Raw genomic sequence first — 23,999 nt, 5'->3', positions numbered from 1 at the left:
AGGGAGGCAAATTTGAAAAAAAAAGTGAAAAAGAAACATTTGAAACAATGTAGCCTGAATGCAATTAGTAATAATCATGATGGTGAGAATCATTTCAACAGGTTGAATTATTATACAGCAAATAAATACTCACTATCCTCTTCCTCCTGCTATGAATAGAACATACGTTCTCATTCCAGGCTATCAGGCTGTCAACATATCTTGATTTGGCTCCTGGGGTGGGAGTGGATATGACATAAGGAAAGGCCTGAGATGTGCTCTGCTGTGGGGCTGGTCTTCTTAGAGGATGGTATCACAATGCAAAGGCATATGGGCTGCCTACCCCTGAGTTTAACAGGAGGAAGCCATGTGGAGCCTATGTAGACTGATTCTGCATCTTGAGCTAAGCTCAGCTGAGGTCAGCTGGGCCCCACTCAGCCCACACATGCAGAAGCAAATATAGTGATAATTACTCACAGCCATGAAGTTTTGGAGTGATTTGTTATAGAGCATCATTGTGGCAACAGCTAAGATACCAATATAAATAGTGATAAAATTACTATAGCCTCATAAATATTGCCTACACATTAAGTACATGGTGTAAAGCAAGACTAAAATACAGACGTTTCCATATTGATGACAGCATATAATTTAGTTATAAGTTTTAATTCAGTTGGACCTTCTCAGTTGTACTCCTGACTTTTCTACATCTATATAAGTAGCTTAAATTTATTCAATAATATGTCTCAGGCAAAGTAGTCACTTTATTTAATAGATTGTTAAAAACAATTCCTGTAATGCAAATATCATCCTCCTTTCCATATGAGGAAATCGAGATTCTCAGTAACTTATCTCAAATCCCAGAGCTAAGAGGCTGCGACTCTAGGTTTCAGAAATGCGCTTCCTTAATACTTACATTGTTTCAGTAGGGTTTTTTTTTTTAAAAAATCTATTTAAAAATGCTTAAAAGATGGAAGAAGCGGGCTTCATAGAAGAGATATCATGTCTTTTTCACTTTTGTTGATCTGCGGGGACTCATCTAGTACTGAAATAGCTCTCCCATTCCCACCCCCAGATGGTCCACTTGACAAGGAGAGACCTCTGGGGAGACCTGAAAGCTCTCTTCTTGCAAAGGAGAAGTGCTGCCTAGAAAATTCCTAGGACAGTCATAAGTTTTGGCTCAAGAGATTCTTGTAAAAGAATTTATTTCTTTTCATCTGTGATCATTAAGATGATTCAGTCCTGATATGGACTACACAAAGGAAAACTTTTTTTTTTTTTTTAACACACATTTCCCTAGACAGGCATATTCCTAATGAATCCATACTAAGAACTAACTGTTGCTCACACAAGTTTTTATCAGACATATTTCCTAAACCTTAGGATGGTTGAGCTATCTCTCTTCTATAGTGGAATCTAAAATGATATTAGGCAAAAGTTCTTCCCAAACTTAAGATGGGACAAAACCACAAACTAGATATAATAATCAGGAGTAACAATGACCTTGGGAAAATAACAAAGACACTAATAACCCCTGCATAATTAATAGGATGATGTTATCTCTACGGTAATATTAGACTCACAACTAAAAGTGCCTGCTCATCCTGAGAAATGCAATATATAATGAAAAATATATAAAAATTTAAGATGACAGAATATATCAGAATCATTTTTACCCCTATTAGGAATAACTAGCTTGTAAAAACTAAGCACCAACATTTTTGATAAAAATTAAGTAATTGGATCATTTATGCAAATGGATCATACTCAATAAATGCCTGTTACCAGTTGTAAGACTGCCCTCATCTAGAAACAAACTGTTTCGAAATACATTTCCCAGAACTGTTAGGAATACCTCTATCTCCGTAGGGAAACTATGTGACTCAACCTCCTGAATGTGGTAAATGTTTGCTATTACATCTCTTCCCACAAAATCACTATGTAGTACTGACAGTTACGTCACTGTATTAGTTTTTAGTGGGAATGATTACAAAATACACCAAAAGACAACAGTACCTCAGACTAATCACCCAGGTTGGACAATTATCAGAATTTTGCCACATATGTTTCATCTGCCCCTCTTGTTATAGTTCCTTACGTATTTTAAAGCAAATCCATCCCATCGACATGCATTTCTAAAAATGTGAACACTTTCTTCCGAGAAACACAATGCCATTAAAGCCATAACAGGATTAATAATAATCACTTACCAAAAAAATTTTAAAATGTTTTAGTTATACACCTTTATTTTATTTATGTATTTTTTATGTGGTGCTGAGGATCGAATCCATTGCCTCACATATGCTAGGCAAGTGCTGTACCACTGAGCTACAACCCCAGCCTCACCAAAATATGTTTTACAAGGAAAATCATTCATGTTTCCCAGCTCTATATTTTTCCAAAAGAAAAAAATTAAAAAATGAAAAAAAAAGTAGATGGTAAGTAATTTGTAAGGAAGGTATGATTTGTAAGGAAAGAAGACATGATATTTTATGCATATCAAACTTATAATTAAATAGACAAAGGGAGAGAAACCATTATTTGAATTTTATTTTATTTTTTGGTAGTAGGCCTCTCTAAGTTGCTGACGCTGGCTTTGAACTCAAAATCCTCCATACCTCAACTTCCTGAGCTGTTAGGATTACAGGTGTACACCACTGCACCAGGCACTGAATTTTAGTTTATTTTTAAGCTATAATAAGAGCAAATGCAAAACTAAATTTAAAGTTTGTCATTATGAAGTACACAGAAGTAAGCTCTGACGTATTTCCTTTCTTGAACTTGAGCTAAATGGACAGCTAATATAAACTAATAGTTTGTTCCTCTACAAGGTCTTTTTCATATCTGTTTGGAAAGAGAGAGAAATTTCAAAGACTGCAGAGAAATGTTTCAAAGTCATAAAATGATGCTTTAACTTCAGTGTTGCAAATGCAATCAAAGTATCCGTGCTAAGGAACAGAGAAGCCAAGCAGCCTGGGAACAAAGCAGAAACTGCCAAAGGCCTGAAAGTGAAAACATATGTCCTGACAAAGAGGCCAGAAATTTTTTCTGGGTGCAATTCAACTGCTCAACATCAAGAAGGAACTCACTGAAACTCCCGGACTTCCTTCTTGAAATTTAAAACATTAATTTTTCCTCTTCCAGTCAATCAAAAAATTATATTTCACATATTGTGGGTTGAATTATTTCCCCCTACAATTCATACGCACTTGAAGTCTTAACTCAGAGGACCTCATCGATACAATAGTTAGGAGTAACAATGTATTCACATATTGCCTTTAAAGAAAGACACAGACGGGCTTGTGCACAAAGGAAACACCACATGAGGACACATCTAGAAGAACGGCAAAGAAAGATGCCTCCCGACACCTTGGAGTGACTTCCGGTCTCTAGAACTGTGAGGAAATGCATTTCTGTCCTGTGAGCCTCCCAGCCTGAGGTGTTGTGTTATGGTAGCCCAGCTAGCCAAGAAATAACGGGACACTGAAGAAAATCAATCTAAAAACTCCTCACTGACTTCACCCATAACCAGTTACTAAGTACAACCTTATTTATTTTAAAGCTAAGTTTTAAACACTTTAAAAGATATTTTTAAAGATGATATCTATCATACCCAAACAAGAAACTATAATTCATTAAAATTATCAAATATCATTATTTCCATCACCTATGTACATAAATGCATATATACATTTCATAAAAATACACATACACATTTATTTGAGTCAGATTGCAATGAGATTGGTTGATTTGTCTCTGCTATAGTTTAGATCTTCAATGTTCCCCAAACGCCCATGTATTAAAGGTTCCCTCTTATTGGTATTGGGTGGTAACGGAAACTCTAAGAGGTGGAGCTTAGAGGGAGGTCTTTAGGTCACTTGGGATGTCCTCTTCAAAGGGATTATGGGACCCCATTCTCACTCTTTCTCTCTTCTGCTTACAGGTTCCCACCATGATGTACATTCTCACCACAGGCCCCCAAGCCACAGGGCCAATCAACCATGGACTGGACTCAAAACTCCAAAACCGTGAGCCCAAATAAAAGTTTTTTCTTTATAAGTTCATTCTTTCAGGTTTGTATCATAGTAACAAAAAGCCAATGAACATGGTCTCCTTTAATCTGTGAATGCTCTGTCTCCTCTTCCTTTCAAATTTTTATTTAAGAAACTGGACCCCTTTTTCTTTAGCATTTAACTAAGATCTAGTTTGCTGACTGGAATTCTTGTAAGCTGACAGAACTAGAAGCTTGATCCGTCTCAAATTATAATTATTCTTTTGTATAACCCTGAGGGTCTCCTTCCATTTCCATGCAATTTCCCTTTTCTCTCCCTTTCCCTCCCACCTCTCATCTCTGTTTAATGTTAATCTTCTTCTCATGATCTTCGTCCCTACTCTGTTCTTAGTTACTCTCCTTATATCAAAGAAGACATTTGGCATTTGTTTTTTAGGGATTGGCTAGCTTCACTTAGCATAATCTGCTCTAGTGCCATCCATTTCCCTGCAAATTCTATGATGAGGGGAAAGGGAAAAATAATACAAGGGGGAGAAATGAAGGTCAGTAGAGGGGGTAGAGAGAGAAGAGGGGTGGGGAGGGGAGGGGAGGGGGGATAGTAGAGGATAGGAAAGGTAGCAGAATACAACAGACACTAGTATGGCAATATGTAAATCAATGGATGTGTAATTGATGTGATTCTGCAATCTGTATATGGGCTAAAAATGGGAGTTCATAACCCACTTGAAGCAAAGTGTGAAAGATGATATATCAAGAACTATGTAATGTTTTGAACAACCAACAATAAAAAAAAAAGAAAAAAAACATTATAATTATTATTTCTTCTCCTTCCCTTCTTCTTCCTCCTTTTTTGGCAAAGAAGTTGAAAGACATGTGCATTTCCCTCACAAGGACATGGTAACAGACTGACTGTTTTTCAGTCATTGGTGATCACTGCTCAGATCTACTATTTCAATGAGATGCAAAATGGTGACAATCAATTTCTATAATTCTTTTTTGGCTCATTGGCTGCAATACTTCTGAGGAATTTGCCTATCTGTATGATTATCTTGAAATACAGTCTTTACAGAAAAAAAAAAAGCAAATACTTAGTTCTTTCCCTTTGATAATTTTTAAAACAGTGACCAAAATCAGGTAGGGCACCCCTGCCTTTCCACACTGCAGTTTTTAATTCTGTTCATGCGGACTTTGGCTTGGCCTTGTGACCCCTCTGACACAGATAGTGGTTGTTGGCAGTCCCTTGCTACCTGGCAAAATGGGATCTTATGCACTTTTTGCTCTAGACCTGAACTCACTACATCTCAAAAAGCCCTCTTCTCCTTCTAGTGAAACAGTATAGAATATTCACTGCTATTTGTATGGCCATTGTTTTCAGTTATCTTCAAATGTTATATCTTTTCAATTGTTATTTCTTTAAATAGAGTCATTTTGATATTTCTTGTTCAGAATTTCAGCATTTTTACTTAATCACACTTGTCTTACATTTCTACTTTCTTTCTTCCTGCCAAAAACCATTTATTTGCTTGCTTCATGCCACTATGCGCGCGCGCACACACACACACACACACACACACACACACACACACACTCAATTTCCAAGACTAGCACCACCATCAAACATGACCATGAGAAAGCTTAAGATTTTTTTTCCTTTTTTTCTTTTAACCTCAGAATACATCCCACTAAGGATATATAATCACATTCTGAGTCTTAACAGCATTTGGTAAGATTCTTCTCTGTGATTGGGCATACCTGCAACTAGATATACAAAGAGGTTTATTTATTTCATTTGTAGTAACCATTTTATACTTGTGTAAAAATATGCTTATTTCCAAAGTCAAATCTATAAAATTCCAAAGTCAGATAAAGCAATAACTGAATATTAAATGCATTACCCTCTGCTGTGCTTTCATGCTGGAGATCTCTGCATAGCATACTTTGACAGTGACTCACAAAGCACCTTCTTAGGTAGATGGACCACAGTGTATTCAACCAGTCATAGTCATTTGGCCTCTCTGGGTCCCTGAATTTTATAAACAGCAGCAGTGAACAGATTTTTTTTTCACAGTAATCTTCTGAGATGTCTAGTATTTTTACTAGCCATTCAACTATTCTTTAAAAATTAAAAAGTGGCTAAAAGTATTTCAAAAGGAAGAGGATATAATGCAATAAGACAGACTACTGGAAAATATTCATCCATGTGTTCACTAAATAAAAGCCTCTCTCAACCTGTCCATCAGGAAAAACAAAACAAAACAACAAAACAACTTTTCAAACTAATTAACCACAACTAATAATCTAAAATATTCAACTTGAGTCAATAATAGAGCCTCAGTTTTTCCTGTCTTCATTTTTGTTATAGCGTACTACAGATGAAGACTCTTATTATTCCCAGGCTTTCTTATAATGAAATCAAGTTTACAACAGTCTAATACTGTAAATCAAGAAATCCACATTGTGCAACTGAACTCATGATTCAAATATCAATCAGATTAACATGAAATCATGGGTTGCATATATGAAAACCTTCCAAATTTTAATGACACAACATCAAGGGAAATGAAATAAGGGGCTGGGTCTGTAGCAAAGTGATAGAGCACTTGCGTGGCAAGTGGGAGGCCCTGGGTTTGCAGGACATAAAAATAAATAAATAAAATAAAGGTGTTGTGTCCATCTACAACTAAAAATATTTAAAAAGAAAGAAAATAAAATGAGGAAATCACCAATCGAGGAAGTCACATTTCATAAAAGCCTTACAGGAGTCCAAATTCTTAAGACTATATTATAAAGACTACATTATAATATCATAAAAATAATCAGTGCATTAAAAGCTGCTATTTAAATAGAAGATTTAAGCAACAGTGTACACCCTCTTAAGTCATTGTTTTGGTGAATTTTTGAAAGCATATAGCATTGTAAAATCCTATTTGTTTCCTTAAAATCTATTTGGGGAAAAAAATCACACACCCCAAAACTATTATAGGATGACAACAATGTTTATATTCCTTTTCTCACATCTTGAATCATAACTATATTACTGAACATTTCATTACTACTAAACAATATTTACCATTTGGAGTCTTAAAAAAAAGCCAAAGTGGGCTAAGTGAAATTAGCCAATCCCCAAAAAACCAAATGGTGAATATTTTCTCTGATATAAGGAGGCTGATTCATAGTGAGGTAAGGAGGGGGAGCATGGGAGGACTAGAGGGTAGAGGGATTGGAGGGGAAGGAAGGGGATATGGGGTTAGAAATGATGGTGGAATGTGATGACACAAGTTGATATAAATATACTTTGTATAAAACCAGAGATATGAAAAATTGTGCTCTAGATGTGGAATAAGAATTGTACTGTTTTACACTGTCATATATAAATAATAATAATAATAATAATAATAATAATAATAATAATAATAATAAATGCCAAAGTGGGCAGGGACATCAACAACCAATTTGACTTCCACCAACAGTATAAGCAGGTTGACTAAAGGAAGATACAGAACACATTCGCTGAGGGATCTGGGAAGTGAAGGGTCTTTGACATTACTGCTCAGTGCAGACTGTGGCCATCTTTCTTATCTGGAGCAGGGGAAAATGGGGAATTCTGGCAATTTATTTATGGGGGCACACAGTCACTCCTTTAGCAGATCTCTAACCCATTGTAAAGAGCACTAAAGCATCATTAACACATCCTCATAAAAACTTTTCACAGGGACTCCTTTCTAATCTACATGCAAAACCAAATGTCAGCAGGAGGCCTCCAGCTCCAGGAAGCCATAAAGTAAAGCCTGAACCCAGTAATGATCAGCAGCAGGGTGTCTGCAGAGACACATTTACTAGCTAGGATGAGACTGACAGCAGAACTGTGGATGCCAAACTTCACACCCTTGAAGCTCCACAGCCCTGGGATTTGTAGACAAAAGTATCCTCTTTCCTGCTTCAGAAAGGAGTAATGGGCTTTTCTCCCATTTTCTTCCTAAAGGAGCTTCCTATTCTTATTGGTTACCCTCTCTGTTCTACAATTGGAAAAAATCACCAGGAGCAAAGTATACTGCACATAACCAGGCCCAATTTATTCTATCATTAAGATCGACTTAAGCACAGGAAAAGGTAATATAATATTTACTGCCTGCCTGAGAGGCGCTAACAACCAAGACATGTTAAAATATATGCTGTCCCTCATTTATTTCTCCAGACATGTCTGGATGAGAAACATCTGGAAATCTCTGGAAACTATAAAGGATGGTGGAGTGAGGGCGAAGGGAGTTTTTCTCCTTTGCTGTTCCAAATATGGCCACTGGATGAAAGCAACCCCTGGAAATTAGGAGAGTTTTCTTGTCTCTTTTCTTTCACTGGCTTCTAAACTTAATTTTTTTCCTGCCAGAGCATGTGGAGATACACTAGGGTATGCCTAAGAAGGAAACAGGAGGCTGGAGAAAGAAAAAAAGTAAGTGAAGAAAGAAAATACTCAGACTAAAACAGAGAGGAAGGGATTGATGGAGCTGGCTACTATCTCCAGTTCTGGGGTGTTTGAAGGAAAAGAAAAACAAAACCAAACCTAGAGCCCTATTTCACAGAAGTACCAAATATAAAATAAAGCAAATTATTTCTACTTAACAAATGAGCTATCATCCAAGTCACTGAAAACTTGGAGAGATTCGGGTCCTTTTCTTCTAGATCTCTTTAGGTCATTTGCCAGAAAAGTCTCTGAATCACAAGATGGCTTCTATTCTCCTCTGAAGATGCTCTAAAGTAACTCCCAGCAAACTCCATTACTCAGGGCCTGGGAACAAGGATCCCTGGGACCTTGACCTTCCTTAGCTTAACTATAAACTTGCCTCTGCTCTCTCCTACTCTCTCAGCTTGTCCTCTCCAAGAACATGAATTTTCAGCTGACTTCCTTCCCCAGAAGGAAGATTTCCCATACCCAGGGATGACCCAAATGAAGCTGTACTACAACTCAGGTGCTATGCTCAGTGGCTACTAAAAAACTATGAATTCACTGCGCCCACTGCAACTTGTAGCTCACATCAACACTCTGATCTTTCTTATTAAAAAAACAAACAAACAAACAAAAAAAACTCTTAGGAGCTGAGCCAGAAGCACAATCACCAAGGAGTTTTATCTCTCGGTTGACACTGCTTTATTCACAGAGGTGACAAGATCTAAGCCAGGGTCCCAACACTCTCACGCTTCACAACTTGACTACAAATTCCAGATGTGGGTGGTAGGCTAATTTAACCAATATCCAAGAGAAATTTAATTACCAGAGATATCAAAAAAGATACTTGGGTTATTATACACTAGAAAGAATGCATTCTAGTGCAATTGTAGTGGAGGGTTCTTTCAAAAGCACTGCTATTTTCAACTATATATTCCGAATCTCCTAATATGGAAGAGGGATTTCTCTTCGACATTCTCAGACACTGGCTCAAGTGCCAAGAATGCGGCTGCACTGATAATCCAGTCATTGTCCACTTGCAAGGAAATCCATGGTCACTAGCTGTAGAATTGGTTTCTTGTTTGCCTAGGGTACTGACATTATGAATAACATGACATCATTCTGTTCTGCTCGGTTGTCATCATTATCATCATCCTGTCTAATTCTTCAATATTAAATTCTGCAGAAGATCATAACCAAGGATGTCTGGGAGGTACAGAAAGATCTGAGTAGTCCCCTTGGTTAGGAGGTGATTACTGATTCAGGAAACAGGACAATCTCTGCTCTTCTTTTGTATATAGGTAATGCTAAGCTTAAATAAGAGAGGTTCAGAGATCACAAAATTAAATTGCATTCTTGCTGGCTTTGATGATTATCCACCAGGACATGCACCGAACAGGACAAAGAAAGCATCCTGGGGCCTTCCCAGTTAAGGATAGGCACAGCCTACATTCCTTAGCTTTCTCTATTTGTTTAGCAAATAGTCAAGAGTTTGCTATGTTTTGGGACATGAATGTCAATTTATAGCACAAATCTCTCTGATAACAACCATTTAAAAAGTATCTCACTACCGGCTTTTAAAGTTATTGTGAAAGTCAAACTGAAAAATTAACTCAACTGGACCCAACTGGAGGGCATATTACTTGCAGGAAAAAGAAAAGATTAGCCAAACCAGTCGAGTATTAAATATAACATACCATTACCTTCAAAATTAATTACAGATGAACTTCAAAACTCAGATATTTTATAAGGAGAAACACCGATTTTACATTATTAAAACACAACTTGGGTTTCCAATAGAGTATTTTTAGATTTTTAAGGTTGCCACCTTTAGCACAAGAGTTCGAACAAAGGTTCTTATGTTTAATGCATTAAGAATTTTGAGAATAATTCTTGATAGGAATGCATGGAATTGTATTGACAACCCCCTTCTCCAAATAGACCCCTTTTCACTTTTCAAAGGCAAAACTCTCCTTTCTTACTGCCTATCAAACAGACAAGCATGTAATTAAAACCATTTTACTAATTCTCTTTGGTTTAGATGCCATTGAAAAGCTGGTAGTACTCCACTGTTTGAATAATGATTTCTATTATAGTCAAGCAGAATCCGAATTGTAGAAAGGATAAGTTTTACCAGTGAATTGGACAGAAAGAAATTTTAATCTGTAAATTACAAAAATGTTTATTGTCAGAATTTCAAATCCACAATATGAGCACATTTAGCATTCAGAACAAGTCTCCACTCTTCCAGCATTTATGGGTATACTCCTCCAATGTGAAAAACCTGGCAAAACTCAGACAACATAAAAACCAAAAGTAAATCTGAAGTAAAAACTCAAAATAAAAGTCATAAAAAAAGAACATGCTAGAAATTTAGTTTTCTGCTTGGATCTTTCTCCTCGTAAACAAATGAACCTAAAATAATAAAACTTCATAAAATGGAGGGGGAAACAAACTCTACAAAGACACTAACAGATTGTTGGGATTTATATACTTCCTGGTAGTGGTAAAAATCAGCAACTCATAAAATCTTCACAAAAATCTTAAAGCAAAGATGTGTATACTCATATTAATTGTGGAATGGGTATATTGTGGCTTTTTTGGTCTATTTTCTAATGTCATTGACTAATTTTTAATTTAACCATTGAGACATAATTCACATATCATAAAATTCACCCATTTCAATTACACAATCCAGTGCCTTTCACAGTTGCACATATTGCCACAATTTTAGAATATTTTCTTTACCTTGAAAGAAATAGGGCCTGCCTAATAGCCATAACCCTTCTCCTGGTACCCGTCTATCCCAATCCCCACCAACAGACTCTAGCCAACTAATAAACTATTTTCTATCTATAGATTTAACTGCTCCAGATATTTCATACAAATGAAATCATACAACACGTGGTCTTTTGCTACTGGCTTGTTTCACTTAGCATAATATTTTCAAGGTTCATCCACTTAGCACATGTATTAGTTATTTGGGGCTATAATCTTGAAAGACACCACAATCCCAAATGTTGAAATCAGAAAAAATCAAGGTCTCTGAAATTTAAAATTCTGAAAGATGAAAAAAATCACAAAAGTATAATTCTGGGAAAATGATTTAAAAATTATTTAAATATATGTTTATGTATATTTTTAAAGGATTTTTAATCGAGAAGTAAACATATCACAGAATAGGCGATAGACCATCTTATACAATAAAAAAGCTACAATGACAAACCTATTTTTGCAAATATAAACAATCTGGTATACTAAAGACACTCACATGTCTTTGAGAATAATTCTTGATGGGTATAACAGTTAAGAGAAAACAAACCATTTCTGTAAGAAAATAGTTCATAGCCAGGCATGGTGGAACATGCCTGTAATCCCAACTGCTCTGGAGGCTGAGGGAGGAAGATTGCAAGTTCAAAGCCAGCCTCAACAACTTATCGAGGTCCTATGCAACTTAGCAAGACCCTGTCTCAAAATAAAAAAAATAAAAAGGGCTGGGAATGTGGTGTGGTGGTTAATTACCCCTATGTTTAGTCCTTAGTACAAAAAAAAGAGAAAGAAATTCTAAAGCCAAATGCATAAATGTGTAGTCACCATGGTTGGTAACTATCTGCATCCAGCTTTATAACCACAGTCACCTGAAATACATCACAGGCAACACAAGTCTTTTGATGAGATGGTTCAAACAATGAGATATCACTCCGCACAATGGTGCCCACCTTTCTTTCCAGGAGGACTGTAAATTCAAGGCCTGGACTGTCTCAAAATAAAAAATAAAAATGGCTGGGGACGTAGCCCAGTCATTCAATCCTCAGTACTGCAAAGAACAAACAAAAATTGTGATGGATCACTACCACACATGCAGTTGTCCAAAGAGTCAAGATCTGAAGCAATGTTATCTTTCAAAAGTACAGTAGTACAAAAAAAACCTGTCTTCCCTCATTGAGGAAGTCTCAATGTTTTCATGGACAAGCACAAAGCTTATAAACAAAGTTGATATTGTGATAATGTAATTTTTTTGGTGTCAAATTTGCAAGAAAATGCATAAAACAAATTAGAACTAAGTCTTTACACAATTCATACTTCCAGTATTAGAAATAATGCAAAGATGAAATACTTAACAGTGAACTAACTGTAAAATGCAATGCTGATGGCTGAAGTTGTGGCTCAGTGGAAGAGCGCTTGCCTAGCATGTTTGAGGCACTGGTTTGATTCTCAACACCACATATAAATAAGTAAAATAAAGGTCATCAACAACTAAAAAAATTTTTTAAAAAAACAACAACAACAATGCAATACTGACTTGTGGAAGGTGTATTGCAGAGATAGACAACTGCATGGTGGTTGTCCCTCAGACCTGGCCAACTGTCACGACCACTTTGGAGTCTTGTATCAAGATGAATAGCTGCTCTGTGTTTAGGTTTTTGTAGGGCATGGCTCTTCTTGAAGAATATGTTGACATTCTACTTGACATGAGCATTGCCTATGCAATTTTCCCATCTTCTATGCCATACTTTTATATTGTATTGGGTATGGGAAAATCCATTCTGCACACGCTCATACACAGACCACAAATTTGGCAGAAATAATAGTGGCGATTAAGCAGCAACTCTGTTCTGTCTACTCATCCCACTTTGTACATAATTATTTTCCAGCAAGTTAATGATTTCACTGGCCGCTGCAGGCAAATGCAGCTCTTGGGGGAGGGGGGGTGTAGTAGTCTTTTTTTCTTTGTTAGTTCGTTATAGATATACATAATATTGGGGCTCATTTTGACATCATTATACAAGCATGAAATATAATTTGCTCCAATTCAGTCCCCAGTACTTTACCTTTTGCTCCTTCTTCCTCCCTCTTCTGTTCCCTTTCCTCTACTTTACCGATCTTTCTCTGTTTATGTTTTATTAGTTTTTTTTAATAGTGTATTATAGTTTTACGTGAGATCCCATGAAAATAGAAAAGAAATCAGTGGAGTAGAGGATGAAGACTGAGGGGTAAGGAGGAGGGACAGGAAAAGGGAAGAATGGTGTAGAAAGACACTCACCAAACTTTCCAGTGCACAATTCATCAAAAGCTCCTGAAATTTAATTGGTTAGAAGGAATGTCAATGAAGTCAACTGATACAATTTGAAACTCAAGTTTTCATTGTTGCTGGATCATGTAGATGATCCCTCCCTACCCCTCTTATGTGGCCTCTCCCTGGAGGCAGGGAGATTATGATGTTTGGCCCTTGGTCTTTCAACATTTGGAATTTGAATCTTTAGGATTATGATTTGCAGAATGTGAGCTTTTAGATATTTTAGTATTTTTTTATTTGAGATTATGATTTGGAGATTTTACACTTTAGGAATTTTGATTTTTCAGATCTTAAGCATTGGGGATTATAACATTCAGAACTCTGTCTTTGGGGAGTACGATCAGCACTGATAAGTCAGTACTTCATTTTTACAGTTAAATAATATTCCATTGAATGGCTATGCCACATGTTATGCACCCATGTATCAGTGAATGGACATTCTGGTTGTTTCTAATTGACTTCCTTTTTAAAACAATATTTCTTATGTAGTTTTACATTCTTCACTAAAGATATTTGCCTATCAAGTCCTATAAAGCACTCTTTCTCCCCAGAGTCAAGTGATTTACTTTCTATTCCAAAGTTGTGGTCAAAAGTATTAATTGTCCCTAAGAGTCAACTGTTTATATCCACATGAAAGGTCTACCATTTTATGACTCAATTTTCTCATTTATAAAATGACAGGTTCTCTATTTGTGATGAAATGTAAGATTATTGGAGTTTAAAAATTTTAGAAATCTAGAAATTAATGTTCACAATGTAATGTGAAGAATTATCCAAACAGAGTGAAATAAAACCCCAGATTTGGCATAGTAACCAGTAGTCTAAAGTCATGCCACAGGATGAGAAACAGAAAAGCGAATGTCCTGATTCCTCTCTCCTCCCTACAATTTCTATAAAAGAACATGATGGCTACATTCATCCAGAAACAGGGCCAAGGAGCCCACTGATGATTCCATACAGGTCAGCCTCCTGAAGCAGATCTCTGATCCCTAACCATTTCAAAAAACATTTTAAACTTTGAAAATGAAGAATAAGAGAGAAAATAAAAAGTATCAGAGCTGCTAATGTTATACGCTCTCAACTTTATGAACAAGCACAATGGTTATTTATAAGTACAAACAGTGTTCTAGATAGTCCAGTCCTAAGTAGTCAGTATGCACTTCAAAAGTGCATCCAAGTTTAAACCAACAAACACACACACAAACACTCAGAACACCACTATCAAGTCTGCTTTGAACATTCTAAGCAGGAACACACAGATAAATTTTCCTACCTAGTATAAAACTTATCAACAAATTAAAAATAAACTGAATTTACTCACATAGCAGATAATTCAGGCACTCGGTATTAAAAGTGGAAATGTTAACAGCAAGACCAAAATAGCCATTAAGCCTTGTGGCGAGATCATGACACCTGATGTTCATACATGAAGGTAATAACATTAACTACCATCAATCAGTACTAGCAGATTTAAGAGTAAGCATGGTCTTCAGAAGGCTGACAAGAAATGCCCTTTGGCTAAAGAGCTGCAGAGCCAGGAGCTAACTCATCATGGTGAACCAGATCCCGTGATATTTCATTAACTAGGGACTAATTTGACACAACCTGATAGGCCTAGTGCTGGTGGAAAGCTATGCTATTCAATCTCAAATCTACTTATTAACATGAAGATCTAGATTAAATAGAAAAAGGACAAGTCAATTCCTACCATATAATAAACCATCATTATTCTCCTCTCTCATTATTCTTGGAGAATAGAAAGGTATGACATTGTCACATATTATACAAGGGACATATCCTGGAGCTCTCCCTTAATTCAAGACTAAAACTGACAAAAGATTAACAATACCTCTGTTTAGCATATGCAGTAGAACCACCACAAGAATTAATTCATTAGAACCACTGTGAAATTATAAGAATCTTGACATATTTTTTTTACTTGGGGAGATGCACATTATTTCAAAATCCCTGCACTGTCTCACACATCTCTTTATGTGACAGCATTTCTTTTAATTTTGGAAAATTGATTGTACTGTAATGCTAACCTTTCCATGCCTTGTTTACATAGAATTTGACATGCTTCTTCAAAATTTCTTTGAGACAACAATCTCCAAAGGCCTTTATGATTATTCTTTGGGTAGAAAAAAAAGTACATATTTTATTATGAACCTCCATATCACTCCCACTCAATGGAAGATGGATTTCTGTCTTCTAAAAGAACTACCCTCCTCATTGTATACTGTTTTTTTTAATAATACTAGCTCCATTTAAAAAACTATTTTCCAGATTCCAAGTATCAGTGACAACCAACTCACTTTTACACCACTCTCCAGAGTACCTTACTGTACACTGAGATCTTGAAAATGAAAAGTGGCACTTGATATCTCACCTTAGATTTTTTTAGGACTTGGCCATTGGGTTTTCAGAGGCTAATGTGATACTTGTGTTATTAGAGACAATGGGTGGCCCCACTCAAATGTGAAGCATATGAAGGCACTGGCCATATTTTATATGTCAGGTGTAGTTACCTCCATAATGGCCCTGCGCTGTATTAAGTGCCAACATTACGACTTATTTCGATGATGCATTTGGGAACTTGTTTCCTAGCTTATATAACACCATGAATTCAAGCAGCTCCCTAAAGAGGATAATGTCAAAAAAAAAAAAAAAAGTGAAAGTCTACCGTAAGACCTCCAGTGTATCAATACCCACCAGAAGCCTTGTAGGCAAAAGTGAATGATGAGAACAGAAATCATGGAGACCAATCAGACAGATAATCCTTCTTTGGAGAACACAGATGGTGTAAAACTTAGGATGTAGTTTGAGAATCTGTTTTTAAAAAGACTGGAATTCTGCAGGCCAGGAAAACATGCTAAACTTCTTTGTAAACTACCCTCTCTTTCTATGAGGCCCCTTGTCAAGAGTAAAAGTTGCATGGAAAGTGTACTCCTTTCAACTATTGTTCTATCATCTTAAAAGCACAAATACAAGTACCACTTTTATAATTTATGAAGTGCTTTTACAGTTATTATCTCATTGGAGCCAAATTACAACCCCATGAGGTAGGTATAATTATCCCTATTTTAACTGCTAAGGCTTGGGGAAATGAGTGAAATTTGCTAAGAGTACTGGCAAAATGTGAAAGTGGGCTGTCCCTGACTCCAAATCAGGAGCTCATTCCATGGCACCATGTCATCTCCTGTAGCCTGAGACTATTCACTGACCAGCCCCAAAATAGAGCCAAGGGGAGAATGCAGAGCCCCGTGCCCAGTCAGAACATCTAAGAAGAGATCACTAGTCTAGCCTCCAATCCAGGTCTGGACCCTCTCTTGATCAGATAACCTCTGCAATTAAAAAATAGCTTGACTTCTCTAACGTATGTGGGGATCTTCTGGAATACCTACTGAATTTGGGCACTGTGAAGCAGTATATCTGGTCCCAGTCCTCACAGAGATCATGGCTTATCCCAGACAGCAAAGTATAAAGAAGCAGTGAAATATCACAAGACAAATGTAGTAGGAGACAAGTACAGATGGGATGGGGAGGCTGCATGGGGAAGCATGTCAGGAAATGGTAGAAAACACACGCACATCAGGAACCTAGCGCAATCCATTAGTAGTAGGATTTGGATTAAATTTCAACTAGATTTGACTTATTCATTATTCAGGAGACATTCTGTTTTTCAATTATTATTTTTTTCTCCTCCACATTAGCCCACCCAGTTTTAAAGCCCCAAGAATTAATTTGATTTCCCACCAATAATTTGGAGATAATGATTTGTGTCTTGGTTCTGCCTGTATGGATGGATCTTCCTCTGATAATTTGGAAAGAAAATGATGTGTATCTCCCCTCTTTTCAGACAGTGGCCTTAGGGATTTTATTCATTGTGGGGGCAGGGTCTGAGCTTTTTCTGACAGATTTAGGAAACAGGAAGACAGGAATCCAGAACTGAACAAATCTGTCAAACTCATTTTCTTCCAGGGGTTTTCTGCCAATTTTTGCTCCCTCCCTTCCTCCTCTCTCTTTTCCCCACTTCTTTTAAGTAAGAGGAAGAAGTTGGGAATATATGTATGTGCTGGTTCCAAAAGAGATAGCCTAAAAATGCTACTAAGCAAAAATGCAGGTGTGCACACCCTGGAAGGTCACTCTCTCTCTGCTCCTTGGAGATGAAGCAGGAAGTCAAGGAGGAAAAGAGTGAGTGACTGCGAGAAGCAGAGAGAATGCAGGTGGGAGGGACAATCTGTCCATCACTGTCACCCATCATCACAGCACTGAGGACAGGACACAGACATATGCCTTCCTGGGGCTGTATGACTCTGACCTTCCCTCACCATCTCTTATCTTCCCATTAGCCAGAAAGCAGGAAAAGAATTAAACCTATTTTATCGCTAAATAATTAACAATCTACTGGCATTCTGATGACTTGGCATGCATCTTCTTAATCAGCAACACAAGTAATTTTGGTTGTAAGCTACTTGAGATAAATACTGTCACTTAAATATTCTAGATGAGGCTATATCTATTGCCTGTTTCCTTGAAGTAGCTGGAGTAATGCTAAAGGTGATAATAATATGCTTACAATAGTTCCAAATTCAATAGGGGGTGGGGGAAAACTAAGTTTAAGAAATTTCTCTTATTATAGGATTCCTCATGAAATTCAACACATAATAAAGATAATGGTGTTGTTCTTGACCAGGTCATTAATGACCCCTTAATTGCCAAAGTCAATCATTCTGTACTATGCTTGTCTTGAAAGACACAGCAATGTTTGACACTGACCCACTTATTCTCTCTGCTTTGAAGGCCGGCCCCTTCTCCAAGCCCTAGCTCTCAGGTTATAACTCACTAATACTATCTTTCTGGCTTTTCTTGATCAGTCTCTTTCTTCTCTCTGAAGTATGGGTGTGTGCCAAGGCTCCTTGGTTGTATCTCTTTTAAATGATATAGAGAGCCCTTTGCTGCCCAAGCTGATCATCTACTGTCCCCAACACTGGCCTTATGTGACCTCCACGCCACATGCCTTCCAACTTTTAGGCAGTGTTGCACTTGTCTTGTTTCAGAATGGCTGCGAGCATGTAACTCTCTTTCCTCACTGATGCCCTCATCCCACCTGATAAAGTCTTTCTTAACCTTGAAGGATACAACTGGAATCTTCTCCATCTTTACCACAACCTGTGATCACGTACTGATTAGCGGCTGGTTGTTGTTCTAGTTCCATCAGGTCAGAGACTCTGTCCCTCTTGTTAACCACTGTTTTCATCTAGAAGTTGTCAAATAACCAATCGAGAATAATAAACTAGTCTAGAAGCTCATATCCCAATGGTAGATACTAAAAACAGAACCAACAATGTTTCACAAAACTTTTATATGGGAGAAACACAGGTCAGCTTTCTGAGTTTTATGATATATCTTCTAGTAAACTGAATTATTCTTCAAATAAAACTAATTGATAAAAGATCTTAAATAGTTGTTCACCTACAAGGCAATCTTTTCTGCTTTATGCAAGTCAGTATTTGAAAATGAGTGGTAGCATGTATTCAAAATGAAAAAAAAAATCCATCAATATTCAAAAGCACATGAACACTAGCTGGATTATACATATGCATATGTGTACATATTTATACAGGTTGAACATACCTCAGTTAAAAATCCGAAATCTGAAACACTTAAACACATTTTAGAACTTTTTAACACTGGCATGATATTTATGTTTTGTTTTTTTTTTGGAGCATTTAGGATTTGGGATCTTCAGATGGGAGATGCTGAACCAGTAAAATATATGCAAATATTCCAAATTTGAAAAACTCTAAAATCTGAAACATTCTGGTTCCCAAGCATTTTGGGTAAGGAATATTCATGTACACCTACATTCACATTCATGTGTACTCACACATAAACCCCTTACTCGAGTCCCAATTACTGCCTTAGCTATTGGTATATAAATTGTCAATAGCATCATGTAAATTATTTATATGGTGACATACAGTATTTTAAAAAATCATAATTTTATAGATGCACATAAGCCAGAGGGTCCACCAGGAACATCAATGAGAATCATTATGCCTGTAATTTGGATTACATTTCCTTCAGTTCTCTCGTGTAAACAAATCTTCTCCCAAATAGCCCTATTAGTAAATGAAATATTTACTACATCAATAAGATTGCCACAAAATTTGCTGACCAAAAATGTTTTTAATGTAGAGAAGTTCATTTCACCGGGCATTTATGTCATATTTTTGTCAAGGTTCACATTCTCTGAAGTCTGTAACAGGCACATTTTCTAATGACATTTTTAAAGATTTTTTTTTATTTTTTAAATCAATGTAAACACACAATCTCTTGGTTGATTGTTTTTCTTTGAAAATTTATAAATCAAGCTCTAGAAAATGAAGGTAGTATTTTCAATTCTGCTTTTAAGACTGACTATTCCTTGTAATGAAGCTTTATATGTTTTTTTTAATCTTTGGGGAGGGGGGAGGTGGTGCTAGGTTAAGGGTAGCCTTGAGCTTTTCTTAGTTTTCTAAAGGCATACACTGTTTTCTGAGATAGTTGCGAGGATTATAATGTATGAGAAGCATTTGGTCTGGTACCCAGAGCACAGGAAGCAGATACTATTCACATACATTGGATTGGCAAAGGAATCAAAGCTACTGGGGAGGGTACTGGAGTCAGAACACAGGGGTTCAAAATCAGTTTGAGTTTCCATTATAGTCACGTGACCTTAGGAAGGATTAACTTAAATGTCCAAGGTCCAGGTTCTTTATGTGCAAAAGAAGAATAAGACTATCTAGCTCCTGAGGTAGCTGCAAGATTCAATGAGATAATGCATATGAGGAGCTTAACACAGTGCCTAGCCCTTCATTATCTTGTTATTTCACTGTACCAATTCCATTAGTATCTCAGGGGTGGAGGAGCACATGGGAGATAGGGAGATGTGACCAAGGAACTTTGAAACTTCAAATTCTCTACAAAAAAAAAAACCTTTGAAATTAGTTTTCTGTTTATATCCACAGAATAATTTTTCAGGTAAATGGCTCCTTGTATTCACATGGAGAAGGAAATGCAAAGTAGTAATGTAAATGTGGATTAACAGGTCCACCCTTAACAAATGACATTTCTTGTCAAGTGAATGTCAAATTATGCCATACCATGATGAACAAAGTGTTGAACAAGTATAAATAAGAAAAGCACGGAGGAAACTCAGCCCTCATATGACACATGAAAATATGAAACTGGTTACCCACTAACATCGCAGTACAATGTTAGTCTCAACAAATCTTCATTACTCATGACATTACATTAACACTCCAATTCCAATTTTAATGTCTACTTCAGTTTTTGGTGTGTGTTTAAAATTACTTTCTGAAACATATATTATAATGAAGGTTTAATTAGTTTTATATTTTGCATGTTTATCACTAATGTGATCTAATTGAACTCCTAAATGAAAGAGGACCTTTCATTTCCCAAGCTTGAGAAATGCTGTTATTCAGGAAATGTGTTGATTAATTTATCAGATCTCTCTTACAAAAGTATACCCAAACAACTTTGCCAATCACTGATAGATGGAAAAGCAAAGAACTGTGAAAACTAAGTGACATAACACATGGGGAGTACTTGATATGGTGTCTGTCACTTGCCTTCAATAAAGGTTTGCCTTTATTATCATTATCATCATTATCTTAATCACCAGTATCATCATGGGTAGAAGATGAGAATAAAATCTGGGTGCTACCTAGTTTGCATCAAATAGGCAAACTCATGTTAATTTTAACTTACCGTTTTAAATAATTATTGTTTTTTCTGGTACACTGGCCACAGGGTTCACTGCTAAAAATCCAACAAGCACACTATTATGTTTGATTCAATAGCTGAAGTCATAATCTTTGGAGTACAATGAATGAATTATAATAAAGATTTATGAATCTACAAATTGAAAATATAAAAGAAGTTGCTATCAGATTAGAAATTAAAACAATATTGAAAGAAAAATTTTAATAAAGGATATCACCAAACTTTCTTACTTATTAGACTTACTTATTATACTACTACATCGTGTTAATGCTGTCTGAAAACCTGGAAATGTCATTATTCTTTAACCCTAGAAATCATCCAAAAAGCAACAGGAAAAAAAAATAATTACAAAGAAATTGCAAAATATTTATCTTGTTCCAAAAGAAAATGAACAGTGGTTGCCACGAATATTTATCCTTCGTTAATGAAGTGGAAGCTTGTCAAAATTTTAGACATGAAATCAAACCCGGAGCTCTAGCAAGAAAGCCAGTCAGTCCGTGGTTATCAAGTTCAAGGCTGATTACTCTCTGTTGGGAGAACATCAAAGTGGGATGTAAACTTTGTACAAGGAGACATCTGTCTCATAGCATATTTCTGACTACTTGCAAAATTTTCTTGCATGCAAGAGTTATTACCTTTCTTTTGCATTTCTGTTTGACATGAAAAAAAGGTTCAAAGTTAAAAATCTCATGATGTGCTTTTCAAAACCATTTTGTGCCTCAGAACTCTTCACATTAACTGAAGCCATTCTCCAAAGCAAAGATCTTTCCAGATCAGCAGGATGAGCATCATGTTTTAGGCAAATACTATACTACTGTACAGACTGAATTTGGAAAGTACTCATATAAATGAAAATGGAGATTCATTAACCTCAATGTCTTGAGAAAAAAAAGGGGGTATCTGATCTTTAGAGATGGCGAAGGTAAGAGTGTTGGGTTAGCCCTTAACTAAAGGTAAATCTAGAAAGTACAGGCCATAGTTGATGACTAAGTGGGATACTGGGGCAAGGGAGCCAATGGTTCTCTGACTTTAGGATAAAGGCACAGATTCCTTTGAATGGCAGGGCAAATTCTTCCAGACCTTACCTGCAGGCCTCATCCCCTACCTCCCCACCCCAGTCCCCCACCTTCCTCTCCTTGACCTTTCACATTCTCCCCCACTAAATCCCCTTTTCCAATACATTGTCTTTCAAGCACCCAGGCATTCACACATGGAATTTTTCTGCCTGAAATGCCCTTCTATAGCTAAAAAAGAAAAAGAAAGAAAGAAAAAAAAAAAACCGAAACTACCTAAGTTTCAAGACCCTAGGAAAGCATTTCCACATCTCAAAAGCTTTCTATGCCCTTCCCCCCAGCAGCTTAATCCCAGTCTTTTATGCATCTGAACCACATTGCTCACACTTGCATTGAGAGCAGCTTATTTCACATCGGGTTGAACAATCAAATTCCTGATCACTCAGAAAAGGACTTTTCCTCGACACTAATAATGTCATTTCTGTGCACACTAATCAGGAGAACCTACCTTCGACTGCAATTATTTGCTTACCTTGTTTTACTAATGGATTTTTTGGTTCCTTAAGCCTTTAGGAATGTTTCTTATTTATCTCTGCATCTTACAAATTAGCAAGTGCTCAACAAATATTTGCTAAATAAAAAAGTAAAACAGCCTAATATTTAGCTACCCAAATTGCCTACAATTCCTTCCTGTCTTTAGCTGAATTTTTCAATGTTGCAGTTAAACAGTATCCCTATCGTCATCAATAGTGTTTTACATCCATCTTTCCTGATTATAAAAATCTTTGATCTTTAATTTTTTTTCTATTCTTTCTTTAATTTTTCATTGATTCTTAAAACATATACTATTTGGAAAAAGCAGTATTTCACAATGGAGGCACAGTGGAAAATCTGTGTGCTTTCCATCCTGTCTTGAATGAGAAAAGACAATCAGATGTATTTGGGTCTGCCCAGCGATTTGTTATTTTATAGCTGTTTGCTTTCCCTTGATGCAATCTGCTTTTTAAGAGATCATAGGTTTGTTTCATAAATCTATTGAATACTTTTCCCTTTGTAGGATAAACTTACTTAAAAAAAAAAAAAAGCAAATCAAAGAAAGAACATTTTGGAACTGTTCAAAGTAGTAAAAATTCCCAATTCCAGTCCTGCTATCATATCAGAGGCAAGATAACAAGTTCTTAAGATGGGGAGAACTCTGTCAAAGAGGATGCTCCTGAAACTACAGACCTGCATTGCCATGGTGATACATCTGATGGAAACTCTTATCTTTTTGAAAAGAGATTTTTTTTAAGCTGAGAAAATGTGTAATATGATCATAAGGACATAACTGATTCTTTAAAAACTGGCTTGTTCTTATATAAGCAATAGAAAGCAAAAAAAAAAAAATTATTTTAGCAAAGAGGAAATATAAGGGAGAAAAATGTCTTTTTATATCTAATACATAAATTGAAAATCTCTGATATGGCTTTACCAGAATATGATTCAGAGAACCTGAGGAACTTTCAGTGATTAATGGCAGATTCCTCAGCATGAGGATGCAGGGCTGATATGCAAGAGAAACAAAAATGTACTGGTATTAATGTACCTGCAGGTGGATGAAAGACAAGAGCTTTAGGGCAAAGCCAAAACAACAACAACAAAAAAAAGAAAAAAGAGAAAAAAAAAAAAAAAAAAAAAAAAAAA

At 36.3% G+C, this 23,999-nt stretch overlaps 1 protein-coding gene and 1 long non-coding RNA gene across 2 annotated transcripts in view; both read right to left on the bottom strand.

The window, feature by feature from the left end:
- LOC125617745 overlaps positions 1–23,993 on the bottom strand; it is a 31,803-nt gene extending 7,810 nt beyond the window's left edge. Inside the window, exons 1-2 of the long non-coding RNA XR_007348845.1 lie at positions 14,304–23,993; positions 3,360–3,368 (exon numbers count right to left, since the gene is read on the bottom strand). This is a non-coding gene — a long non-coding RNA (uncharacterized LOC125617745). The remainder of the gene's footprint in view (positions 1–3,359; positions 3,369–14,303) is intronic.
- The window catches only part of Cdh2 (cadherin 2), a gene marked incomplete at its 5' end in the record, with an annotated part of 209,462 nt that overhangs the window by 94,702 nt on the left and 90,761 nt on the right, over positions 1–23,999 (bottom strand). The window lies entirely within an intron of this gene.

This window comes from Marmota marmota, unplaced genomic scaffold (genome assembly GCF_001458135.2).
Source record: "Marmota marmota marmota unplaced genomic scaffold, marMar, whole genome shotgun sequence".
NCBI classification, from domain to species: Eukaryota; Metazoa; Chordata; class Mammalia; order Rodentia; family Sciuridae; genus Marmota; species Marmota marmota.
Note: the sequence above shows the minus strand (reverse complement) of the source record. Positions and strands in the feature narration are given on the sequence as shown.